The sequence below is a fragment of the Microtus pennsylvanicus genome, chromosome 10, assembly GCF_037038515.1.
Source record: "Microtus pennsylvanicus isolate mMicPen1 chromosome 10, mMicPen1.hap1, whole genome shotgun sequence".
NCBI lineage: Eukaryota > Metazoa > Chordata > Mammalia > Rodentia > Cricetidae > Microtus > Microtus pennsylvanicus.
Genome location: NC_134588.1, coordinates 32,313,449 through 32,325,695, shown reverse-complemented (window position 1 = coordinate 32,325,695; position 12,247 = coordinate 32,313,449).

Here is a 12,247-nt window from a genome sequence, read left to right as displayed (position 1 = left end):
AGGGACAGCAGAAATCTCTCTGCTTGAGCTTCAGCTTCTGTGTGGGAAAGGTGGCTCTTTCCCACTTCAGACTTGAGGGTTAAGTCAGGTGCCACCTGGGCAAGCCCCTGGGGTCGTAAGCAGATCAGAAAGATCTTGCTTCTTGCTCCTTCTCACAAACAGGTCACTGCAGAGGAAATCTGAAGAATTGAGAATTGCAGAAAATTACTGCCAGATAAAAGCCGACCTTCAGGGCCCACTCGAGCCAACTCTTCCACTGCACAGCCCCAGTGGGCCAAAGGGAAGTCTGAGTCAGGAGTGTTTGATATTTTGATATTCTCTATCAGCTTCTCGAATCTTCCCTACACACAAGCTGAGGTCACGCCTAAGGAACAAAAGCGTTTACCTAAATGCTGTCTAATGTCCCTACACATCGACATACTTCTTCCTCCACATTTTCTACAACTATGGTAAATTCATTTGCCCCATTCTTTATAACACGGGGTCTTGGGCTCTTTTACCTTCTCCGGTAGAGCTCACTCTATTCATTGAGGCTTGCGGGTTTTTTTTTTTAAACACTGCGCTTTAACTCCTCTTGCTCTAACCCCTACACAGCTTTTTCTCTGATTGTTGTAACAGTTTGTGCTAGGCAGTGGCAGCTGGATTAATTGTGTCTTCAGTCATTATCTTGTCCTTGTTGTTTTGGGTTTTTTTTTTTCTTCCCCAGACTTGTGGCCTCTGAGATTTTTCATAACAGCCTGGGAGCTAAAAAGACATCTTCCTCACAATAGCACCAACTCATGCTCTGTAGACCCAACAATGGATGTTTATTGCACCTTACAAAACTAATTACCTTCAGATTACAGGTTTTATTCAAATCAGTCCAATCTCCTCCGAAGCTGCCTGTGGACATTGGCGGATTCTTTACAAGGCAGCGGTCTATGGAGAGCGATTGTAGCATTTCCTTGTGTGTACAAGAAAGAAAAGGAGATGGATTCGTATTGAACTAAAAAAATAAAACCTTTAGGTTTTCATGTAACAAGAAGGGTTTAGTCACTGTATAGAATATGAGTTGAAAGCCTGCTCCTGGGAGACTTCATTTCGTCTCAGGGAGTCCTGGCCTCCCTCCAGCTCAGGACTGCCTTGCTGCACCAGGTTAATGTGGATCAGCCCTCTGCGCTGAGCTGCGCTCGAGTTTATGATGACCCGTTTGCTTAGACATAATAGGACATTTATGTATTCCCTCACCGCGGGCTCAACTGAAAAGATAAAGCATCGCAGCTGCTCTCCGCATTACTTGAGCATGTATTCCATACAATAGGAAACCAAGTAACTTGTTTCAGACTTCTATTTTACACATGCAAACAACCATCTAGATACCAAGCATTAAATACTTTAAGAGTCAGATATTGTACAATGAGTTTCATTTGTATTCTGTTATTGATCATTACGGTATCTCTATGTGATATTTCTATTAGCCCCTTCTATAGATAAGCAAACTGAAGAATTTAAGTCAATTTTTTTTCAAGTTTCTAGAGCAAGTGGCATAACCCGGATTCAGATCCACGATTTTAAAACCCAGCAAGCAAGTGGCTAAATTTTTTTATTATAGACATATTCAATCATGTTACACACTCAATATATTTGATGCCATTTGATGTAATTTCATAACTGTTTTATTTCTATCCCATGGAAATACAGTGCTAAAGGATATTTCAGCCTCCTTAGAGACCTAAAGTCTTTTGATTTTATTACTTTAGTACAACGATTTTCAAAATGTGGCTCGTTCCGCCTTTGGGGTTGAACAATTTTTTCACAGGGGTTGCCTAAGACCATCAGAAAACACAAATATTTACACTACAGTTTATAAACAAAATTCAAGCTATGAAGAAGCAACAAAAATAATGTTATGATTGGGGGGTCATCACAACATGAGGAATTGTGTTAAGTGGTTGCAGCATTAGGAAGGTTGAGAACCACTGCTCTAGCGAAGAAGAAATTTATGTGTAATCCATCTCACTTAAAAAATCCCCAGGGCTAGCGAGATAGCTCCCTCAGCTTCCTACACGAGCATGGACCCGGAGCTCAATCCCTGGAAGCCACATAACAGGAGTACATAGTGGTGCACGCTAGCAGTTGTAGCATCAGACAGGCAGGGACAGGGCTCCTGAGGCTCATGGGCCAACCAGCCTAACATAAAGAGCAAGCCCAAGGTCCCAGGAAAAGACATGCCTCCGAAGGCAAGATAGATGACTGTTCTGTGCAACAACACCCGAGGTTGATCTCTGACCGCCACACACACAGGCGTGCACCAACACACACACAGAGACTAAACTTTACTGATACACAGCTCGGGTGGTCTTGTGGGCTCCCCGCTCAGTGCACTGTGAGTCGAGATTAATTCTACTGTAGGCTTAGCAGTCTAGAACATGTGTTTGTCGTGAGATAATCTTCATATGGGTCAATGTTATCAAATGATCAATACTAAAGATCGAGATACATGAAAAGGTGCCTCTCAGATGAAAATCATTTTTAAAGTTTGTCATCTTGCATAGACTTTTCTACCCTTTCAATAAGATCTTTTAACATCTATCGAGATGGTGTTATGGTTTGGACATGAATGTCTCCAACAGGCTCATGTATATAACACTTGGTTCCCAGTTAGTGGAGTTAGTAAGGTTGTGGAAACCTTAGGGTTTTACTCTTGATTAGAAGTCAATCCTGGGGTTCAGCTACCAGGCCCAGTCTCTGTGTACTGATTCACAATTGATATGGGAGGTGATGTATGCTATGAGCATGTTTTATTGCAATTGGCTAATAAAGAAGCTGCTTTCAGCCAATGGCTTAACAGAGTAAAGTCAGGCTGAAAAAGATATATAGAGAGAGTGGGCAGAGTCAAGCAGAAGCCAGGCTGCTGGATGCACTGGAACCTTGCTGGTAAGTCACAGTCCTGTGGCAATACACAGATTAATAGAAATGGGTTAATTTAAGATATAAGAGCTAGCTAGCAATATGCTTAAGTGATTGGCTAAGCAGTAATTTAAATCATATAGTTTCTGTGTGATTATTTCAAGTCAGGGAGGTCGAGAAATGTATTTTTTTCTTAAGCTGATCCAAAATGAGCCCTTCCCCCTCAGATTTTTCATATCAGGTATATTGTCATAGCAATGAGGAAAGAACGGGTACAGAAGGGAACTTTTAGGATGGTCACATTGGTTACCACTCAAATATGTTCATGCAGGATATTAACAGAAATTAGTTTTCAGAGCCCTGGAATCACAACCCTTTGTATTAATTGTTACCCCAGATAAAAACTGGACTCCAGCTCTAAGCTAGTTCATGATAAACAGTTTTGAGGTTATTTTAAGGGGAAATTATGCAGATTTTGTTCATGTCCCCACCCTTCTTAAGCTCTCCAGTTACAAGCTTCTGCAGGCTTTTCTCTTTCTTCAGCATTTCTTCACAATCCCCTGTGCTGGATGAATTGGCCCCAGCAACCTCACTGGTATAGATGAACATTTGGGGGAGGATTTTAGGTACTCTGATTCCAAATAAGAAGATTTGGGGGATACTAGCCAATATCTACACACATTTTACATTATTCCCCTTGGGATCAATCTATGACATGCAGGCTGAGTTAATATCCACCACCACCCATTAAGACTACACAAGAGGAAAAACGCCTTTGCCTTCAATATCTCAATGAAAACTCAAAATCAAGGGAATTTACACAAAGTGTAAGTATTCCTTAATCAGCCTTCATTCTAGAAGTAAGAAGCCTGCTAATAATAAAAGCAAAGTTAATGGATCCCAGACCAATGTTCTGCAGCCCTTAAGCAGGTGTCAGGTAAAGCAGATGTCCCCTATGTATAGTTTACATTCCTACTGTGAATGTGTGAGATCTACATATAGGCTTGCAGATCTCCTAAGAGAGGACATTCCCTCTGAAAAGTAAGTATTAAAACAATTAAATGCAAGAGATAAAATATGAATTTAAGGGCAAAGAGGAATGTTAATTTAATCTTATTTCCATTTGATTTTTATTGAATTTTTTCATTCATTATATTCTGATCATGCTTTTCTCTTACCTGACTCCTTCTTAATCCTCCTCACATACCCACTGAACAAAATCCATATCCTTTCTTTCTCTATCTTTTTTGTTTCTTTTTTTTTCTCAAGACAAGGTTTCTCTGTATAGCCCTAACTGTCCTGGAACTAGTTCTGTAGACCAGGCTGGCCTCAAACTCACAGAAAACTGCCTTCATCTGCCTCCCAAGTGCTGGGATTAAAGGCATGCACCACCAGCACCCAGATCTGTATCTCTTTAAAAACAACAACAGCAACAAAACAAGAAATACACACAAAAACAGAAACCAAAATATACAAGCAAAAGACAATTAGACAAAAAAAATGCCCAAAGAGCTATTTGACACAAAAAAAAGTCTACAAAAAATACCATTGAGTTCCTCAACTGCTGGCCATGGAGCCTACCCTGAAATGTGGTTGCTGTTCCCAGTAAGACTCCATTGGAGTGAACTATTTTTTTCTTTGTAAGTGGGTATCAATTGTAGATAGTTTCTGGGTTAAGGGTGGGAGCCCATATCCACTTCCCCTCTCAGCACTGGGACCTCATCTGACTTGAACACATGCAGGCCCTGTGCATACTGTCAGTCTCTGTGAGTTCATATGTGCACCAGTGTTGTGTTCAGAAGACACTGTTTCCTGGGAGTCATTTATCCCTTCTCCCTCTCACAATCCTTCTGCCCCTCGCCTCCTCTTAGGAACATATCTCTGAGCTCGATGACGACATCCCATGTAAGCCAAGTGCTCCAAAGTCTCTCACTGGCTGCACATTGTCCACTTGTGGGTCTCTGTGTCAGTTCCCATCTGCTGCAGTAAGAAGCTTCTCCGATGTGGATAAGCAATGTAGACAGAACCTGCGCCAGATAATTACACAGAACAACCCTGTTTGGCCAATGGCTTAGGTATATTCCATTTCTATTGATCTGTGTATTACAAGGCCATGGTTTACCAGAAAGGTTCTGGGCATCTTTCTCCTTAGGCAGCTACATGGCATCTCTCTGGCTTTGCCTACTCTCTCTATATATGTTTCCCACCTGTTCAGATTTCCCACCTGGCTTTACTCTGCTAAACCATTGACCAAAATAGCTTCTTTATTAACCAATGGTAATAAAACATATTCCTAGCATACAGAGGGGAATCTCACATCAAGCTAGATGAGTCAAAGCCTAGTGAGGCCCCTGACATGGGGGGGGGGCTCTCCTGTACAAAGTATTTCTGGGTGTCTGTGACTGACACAAAGGAATGGGGATGGTTAGAGAGGAAGCCTGAGAGGGTCCAATGATGTTAAAGTTCTGAGTGCAGAAAAAGAGCTTTGGGTGCCGGAGAGATGGCTCAGCAGTGAGGGACACCGACTTGATTTGATAGGTTTGATTACCACCATTCACGTGGCTGATGCCCTCTTCTGGTCACCATGGGCACCAGAAACACACATGATGTACAGTCATAAATGCAGGCAAAACACACATACACATAAAATTTTATATACGGGAAAAGAGTTTTTCCTGGCACTTCTAAATGGAAAGCAATAACTAGCAAAGTGCTCTAACACTTTCAACCCACCAGACAAATTTAAAGGAACACAGCAGCAATTTCTTTTCATTTTAAAGTAATCAATTACCAGGCCCACCTCTTCAACATAGACCCTCCGGAACCATGCTTGGAGGGCAAGCTGTGTTCAAAGCCCCGTAACTGCTCCCTTACCACTCCCTTGCTCCCTTTACAGAGAAAGACACACTTCACTCCTCTTCTGAGTCTTCCCATACTGCAGTCTCCATAAGGTATAAAATCTTGAGGTGCAGAGGGACAGTCTGAGAGAGCGGTGTCTGAGGGATCGGTTTATCAGGACATGGCTTTGTCTCCCAGTTGTGTGTGTGAAATGTTTTCAAGGTGGTAGAAAGTGTCATGATGAACTCTGGCAGCTCAATATTGCACCCAGGATAGAAGGAACACGTGCTTTGGTTACATTTCTGCGGCCACACACTGAGCTTCTGATAGAAAACACTTTCATGTCCCCCTCCCTGCTGTCCCCGGCACATTCACAGCCCTTACTCTGGTCTTATATTTACTCCTCCCTCGTGCATATTTAGTTGAAATGAACTCAACAAGATGTAGTGGCTCCAAATGCCACAGCTGCTCTAAGAGCCCCTTCAGCACATCCTTTGACAGCATGGTACTTCTCTTGCTTTAATGGTGATTTTTTTTTCTCTCAAATCGTGGCTTATCTAGTAAATGTAACATTTATTCACAGACATGTGAACTAACTGGAGGAGAATCCATGCCCATCTTCTGAAGAGACAACTGAAAGTTTTACTTTCTGTGTTTAGCAATTACCAAAACTATCAAAGTATCCAAAATGAAGATGTGAGACATGATTGCATTTCTGTTTTGATCAAATTTGCAACAATAATAGCTTCCTCCATCCAAAGATTTCTACCACCAGTTCTCTGAAGCGCTGCCATTTTAATAAATGCAAGCAGATTATCCCAGCCCCCAACTCAGGCAGGCATTCCCTGGGAATCCACAAGCCATTCTGGCCGGAAGACATATAACCTAACTACAGATTTCTCCACCTCTTCCGAGCACAATCCCCTAGTCTCATCCTCATCTCTGTAGCAGATACCTGCTGTGGCTTCTCCCTCCTCTCTGTCCCCAACTCCAGTGGATCACACAGATCTCCCTCCCCATTCATTCTATTATCCCAGCCCCCAACTCAGCAGGCATTCTCTGGGAACCCAATATCCAGGCCTGCCAGAGAAGCAAGGAAGCCAGCAACACAGGTGAGCTTCAGATCGTCTCTCTTTTCTTCTCCATATTCAATCCCCAATCTCAACCCCAGCTCTATAGCACAGTACCTGTTGTGATCTCTCCCCACTCTCTACCTCCATTTCCAGGGGACTAAGTGGATCCTGAAGGATCACCTTGCTTTCTCCCCTCCTGTGAACTACCTTAGCATCCCCCATCACAGTTCATCCCATTCCTATGTATCAGCTCCCAAAATCTATAAACACATTTTACCTGACACCCCCGCAGTGGCCACACCTATCAGGATCACAGAAGAATTTTATCCTAGGAAATAATATGGCTACCACCACACTCTCCTAAGAACCAGTGAGGGCAATAGAAACCAAAGAACAAACATCCAACCAATGAAAACCAGACCTGTTATCAGCACCTAGAATTACAGTCTTCCCAAACCCAGATGCCTAGACATCAGCATAAAAATACAATCAATAACAATCAGGACACGATGTCCCCTTTAGAGCCCAACAACCCCAACTACAACAGGCCCTGAACATTCCAACACAGCTGAAGCAAAAGAAAAAGACCTTTAAAGACCTTTATGAATATGAGAGAGGGTCTTAAAGAGGAAGTAAATAAATTCCTTATAGAAATCTCTGAAAGCACAGTGAAAGGAGATTAATAAACCAGCTCAGGACCTGAAAGCAGAAATAAAATCAATAAGAAAACCTAAACAGAGGAAAAACTAAAAAGGAAAATTTTAGGAACTCAAACAGAAACTCAGAGGCAACCCTCACCAACAGAATATAAGAGATGGAAAAGAAACCCCAGTCACTAAAAACATGAAAGAAGAAATGGAAACATCAGTTTAAAAAAATGTTGGAGCTAGAGAAGTGGTTCAAAGGTTAAGAGCACTGTCTACTCTTCCAGAGGCCCTGAGTTCAATTCCCAGCAACCATATGGTGGTTCACAACCATCTGTAATGAGATCTTGAGATCTGGTACCTTCTTCTGACATGCAGGCATACATAAAGACCAAACAATACATGCATAATAAATAAATAAATTTTAAAAAAATATTATAGGCACAAAAATATTTTCAATAAAATCATAGCTGAAAGTTTTCCCAACCTAAAGAAAGAGATGCCTATCAAGGTACCATAAGCATATAGAATAGTCTGGACCAGAAAAGAAAGTCTTCTCGGTGCATAAAAATCAAAACACTAAACACGCAGAACAAAGAAAGAATATTTATTAAAAGCTACAAGAGAAAAGACCACGTAACACATAAGAGCAAACCTATTAAGATAACACCTGACTTCTCAATGGAGACTCTAAAGGACCTGGAGGGATGTTCTACAGACTCTAAGAAAACATAGATGCCAGTTTAGTCCACTTCCTATATCCAGCAAAACTCTCAGTGAGTACAGATGGAGAAAATAGAACATTCTGTGATTAAAAAAAAATTACCAATCTACAAATCTATCTACAGAAGACACTAGAAAGAAACCTCTTGTAGCCACAAATTCTAATTGTTCTTAATAATAAAAACCCAAAGTCAGTATGGGGGTTAATGCTGAAAGAGAGAGAAACAGAGCAGCCAACCACTAGAGAGTTCTTACCTCTACCAACGCTCAGATTGAAGGGGGAATCCTGTCTCTACGAATCCTCAGATTGACTTCTGTCTCTATGAAACCTCAGACTAAGTCCTCTGACTGCCTTGTGCTCCTGTCTTCTCCCACCTTTTATATTCCTCTCTCCACCCAGCCATATCATACCTGTCTCCACCTCCCCATCGCTGGGATTAAAGACTTGTGATCCCAACTTCTGGGATCACCTTTGTATGAGTTCTGTTTTGTTTTAGACAGACTCAATCTCATGTAGGCCAGGTGGCCTTGAACTCACAGAGATTCTGCCTTTGACTGTGGAGTGCTGGGATTAAAGGTGTGTGCCACCACTGCCTGGCCTCTATGGCTAATAGTGGCTGAGCTCTGTACTCTGATCTTCAGGAAACCTTTGTTTTTTAGATTACAAATAAAATATCACTACAAACTCCAACCTAAAGAGGTTAACCACACTCAAGAAAACACAAGGAATAAATAATCTTGAACAGCAAATCAAAAGAGGGGAAGCACACACACACAAAAGAAAAAATACATATACTACCACCACCACAATGACAACAGAATAGCAGGAAGCAACAATCATTGGTCATTAATATTTCTCAACATCAGTAGTTTTGATTTCCCAATAAAAAGATACAGACTAACAGAAGGAATATAAAGAGCAGCACCCATCCTTCTGTGCATCCAAGAAACACACCTTAACATCAAAGGAAAAACATCACTTCAGGGTAAAGGGATATAAAGATATATTCAACGCAAAGGGACTTAAGAAGCAAGTTAGTGTAGCCATTTTAATACCCCTCCAAAACAGGCTTTAAACCAAAATTAATCAGAAGAGATAAAAAAGGACACTACCTATTTATTAAAAAAAAAGAATCCACCAAGAAAACCACTCTTGGGAATATACCCAAGAGATGCCCTATCATACAACAAAAGTATATGCTCAACTACGTTCATAGCAGCATTGTTTGTAATAGCCCGAACCTGGAAACAACCTAGATGCCCTTCAATGGAAGAATGGATGAAGAAAGTATGGAATATATGCATATTAGAGTATACTCAGCAGTAAAAAACAAGGACTTCTTGAATTTTGCATGCAAATGGATGGAAATAGAAAACACTATCCTGAGTGAGGTAAGCCAGACCCCAAAAGAGGAACATGGGATGTACTCACTCATATTTGGTTTCTAGCCATAAATAAAGGACATTGAGCTTATAATTAATGATCCTAGAGAAGCTAAATAAGAAGGAGAACCCAAAGAAAAACATATAGGCATCCTCCTGAATATTAACCTTTATCAGGCAATGAAAGGAGACAGAGATAGAGACCCAAATTGGAGCACCGGACAGAAATCTCAAGGTCCAAATCAGGAGCAGAAGGAGAGAGAGCACGAGCAAGGAACTTAGGACCGCGAGGGGTGCACCCACACACTGAGACAATGGTGATGTTCTATTGGGAACTCACCAAGGCCTGGGTCTGAAAAAGCCTGGGATAAAACTGGACTCGTTGAACATAGAGGACAATGAGGACTACTGAGAACTCAAGAACAATGGCAATGGGTTTTTGATCCTACTGCACATACTGGCTTTGTGGGAGCCTAGGCAGTTTGGATGCTCACCTTACTAGACCTGGATGGAGGTGGGTGGTCCTTGGACTTCCCACAGGGCAGGGAACCCTGATTACTCTTTGGGCTGACGAGGGAGGGGGACTTGATTGGGGGAGGGGGAGGGAAATGGGAGGCAGTGGCGGGGAAGAGACAGAAATCTTAAATAAATAAATAAATAAATGTTTAAAAAAAAAGAATCCACCAAGAAAACATTGCAGTTCTTCATCAAACACAAGGGCATCCAAGTTCATAAAAAAATAAAGTAAAAAACAAATAAACAAAAACACTATTACTATGCCTTCTTCTCAGCACCTCGTGGAACTTTCTCCAAGACTGACCACATACTTAGACACAAAGCAAGTCTCACCAGATATAAGAAAACCCTGCACCCTATCAGACCACCTTGGACCAAAGCTTGAGAGCAACAACAGACACAAGAGGAAGCATACACACTCATGGAAACTGAACAACTCTCTACGGGATGAAAAATGGATCAAGAAAGAAATTAAAGACTTTCTAGACTTGAAGGAAAATGAACACACAATGTGTCCAGATTTATATGACATAATAAATGCAGTTTTGGGAGGCAAAGTCATAGCACTAAGTGCCTACATTAAGAAAACTAAAGAAATCTCATACTAGCAACTTAACAGGACCCACGAAAGCTCTAGAACAGAAGGAAGAAATCACACACAAAAGGAGTAGGCTGAAAGAAATAATCAAACATGGGGTGAAATCAACAAAATAGAAACAAACCAATAACGATACAAAGAATCAATGAAATGGAAAGTTGTATCTTTGAGAAAATCAGTAAGGGTGACACTTATCCAAATAAATAAGAGGCAGAGACAGAAGATCCAAATTAGCAAAATCAAAGAATGAAAAGGGAGACATCACTAGCAAACACCAAAAAAATCTAGAGATTCATCAGAACATATTTTTAAAGTCTGTACTCTATAAAAATGAAAAACTTTAAAGAAATAATTTTCTTGATACATACAATTTACCAAGGTTAAATCAAGATCAGATAAGCAATTTAAACAGACCTCTGAATTTAAACAGACTAATGGAATAGAAGTGGTCATTAAGTCTCCCAAATTAAAAAAAAAAATGCCAGGGTCAGATGATTTTAGCACAGAGTTCTACCAGACTTTCAAAGAAGAATTAATGACAATACACAAAACAGAAACAGAAGGAACATTGCCCAATTCATTTAATGAGGCCATGGTTACCTTGATATACATACCATCCAACAAAGAAAAAGAATTACAGACCTATTCCTCTTATGAATATTAGATGCGAAATTCTCAATAAGATACTTTCAAATCAAATCCAAGAACACATCAAAAAGATCATCCACCATTAAGCAAGTAGGCTTCATCCCAGAAATGCAGAGATGGTTTAACATACATAAATCAATAAATGTAATCCACCATATAAACAAACTGAAAGCAAAAACCATATGATCCTAGTTGAACAAATGCTTTTGACATGTGATAGAGCATCTCTTGGGTAAATTCCCAAGAGTGGTATTGCTGGGTCCAGGGGTAGGTTGATCCCGAATTTCCTGAGAAACCGAAACACTGACTTCCACAGTGGTTGCACAAGATTGCATTCCCACCAGCAATGGATGAGGGTACCCCTTCCTCCACAGCCTCTCCAGCAAAGGCTATCCTTTTTGTTGTTGACTTTAGCCATTCTGACAGGTGTAAGATGGTATCTCAAAGTTGTTTTGATTTGCATTTCCCTGATTGCTAAGGAAATTGAGCACGACCTTAAGTATCTTTTGGTCATTTGAAGTTCTTCTGTTGAGAATTCTCTGTTCAGTTCAGTGCCCCATTTTTTAATTGGGTTAATTAGCATTTTAAAGTCTAGTTTCTTGAGTTCTCTATATATTTTGGAGATCAGACCTTTGTCTGTTGCGGGGTTGGTGAAGATCTTCTCCCAGTCAGTAGGTTCCCTTTGTGTCTTAGTGACAGTGTCCTTTGCTTTACAGAAGCTTCTCAGTTTTAGTAGGTCCCATTTATTCAATGTTGCCCTTAATGCCTGTGCTTCTGGGGTTATACCTAAGAAGCGATCACCTGTGCCCATCTGTTGTAGGGTATTTCCCACTTTCTCTTCTATCAGGTTCAGTGTTTTCGGGCTGATAATGAGGTCTTTAATCCATTTGGACTTGAGTTTTGTGCACGGTGATAGATATGGGTCTATTTTCATT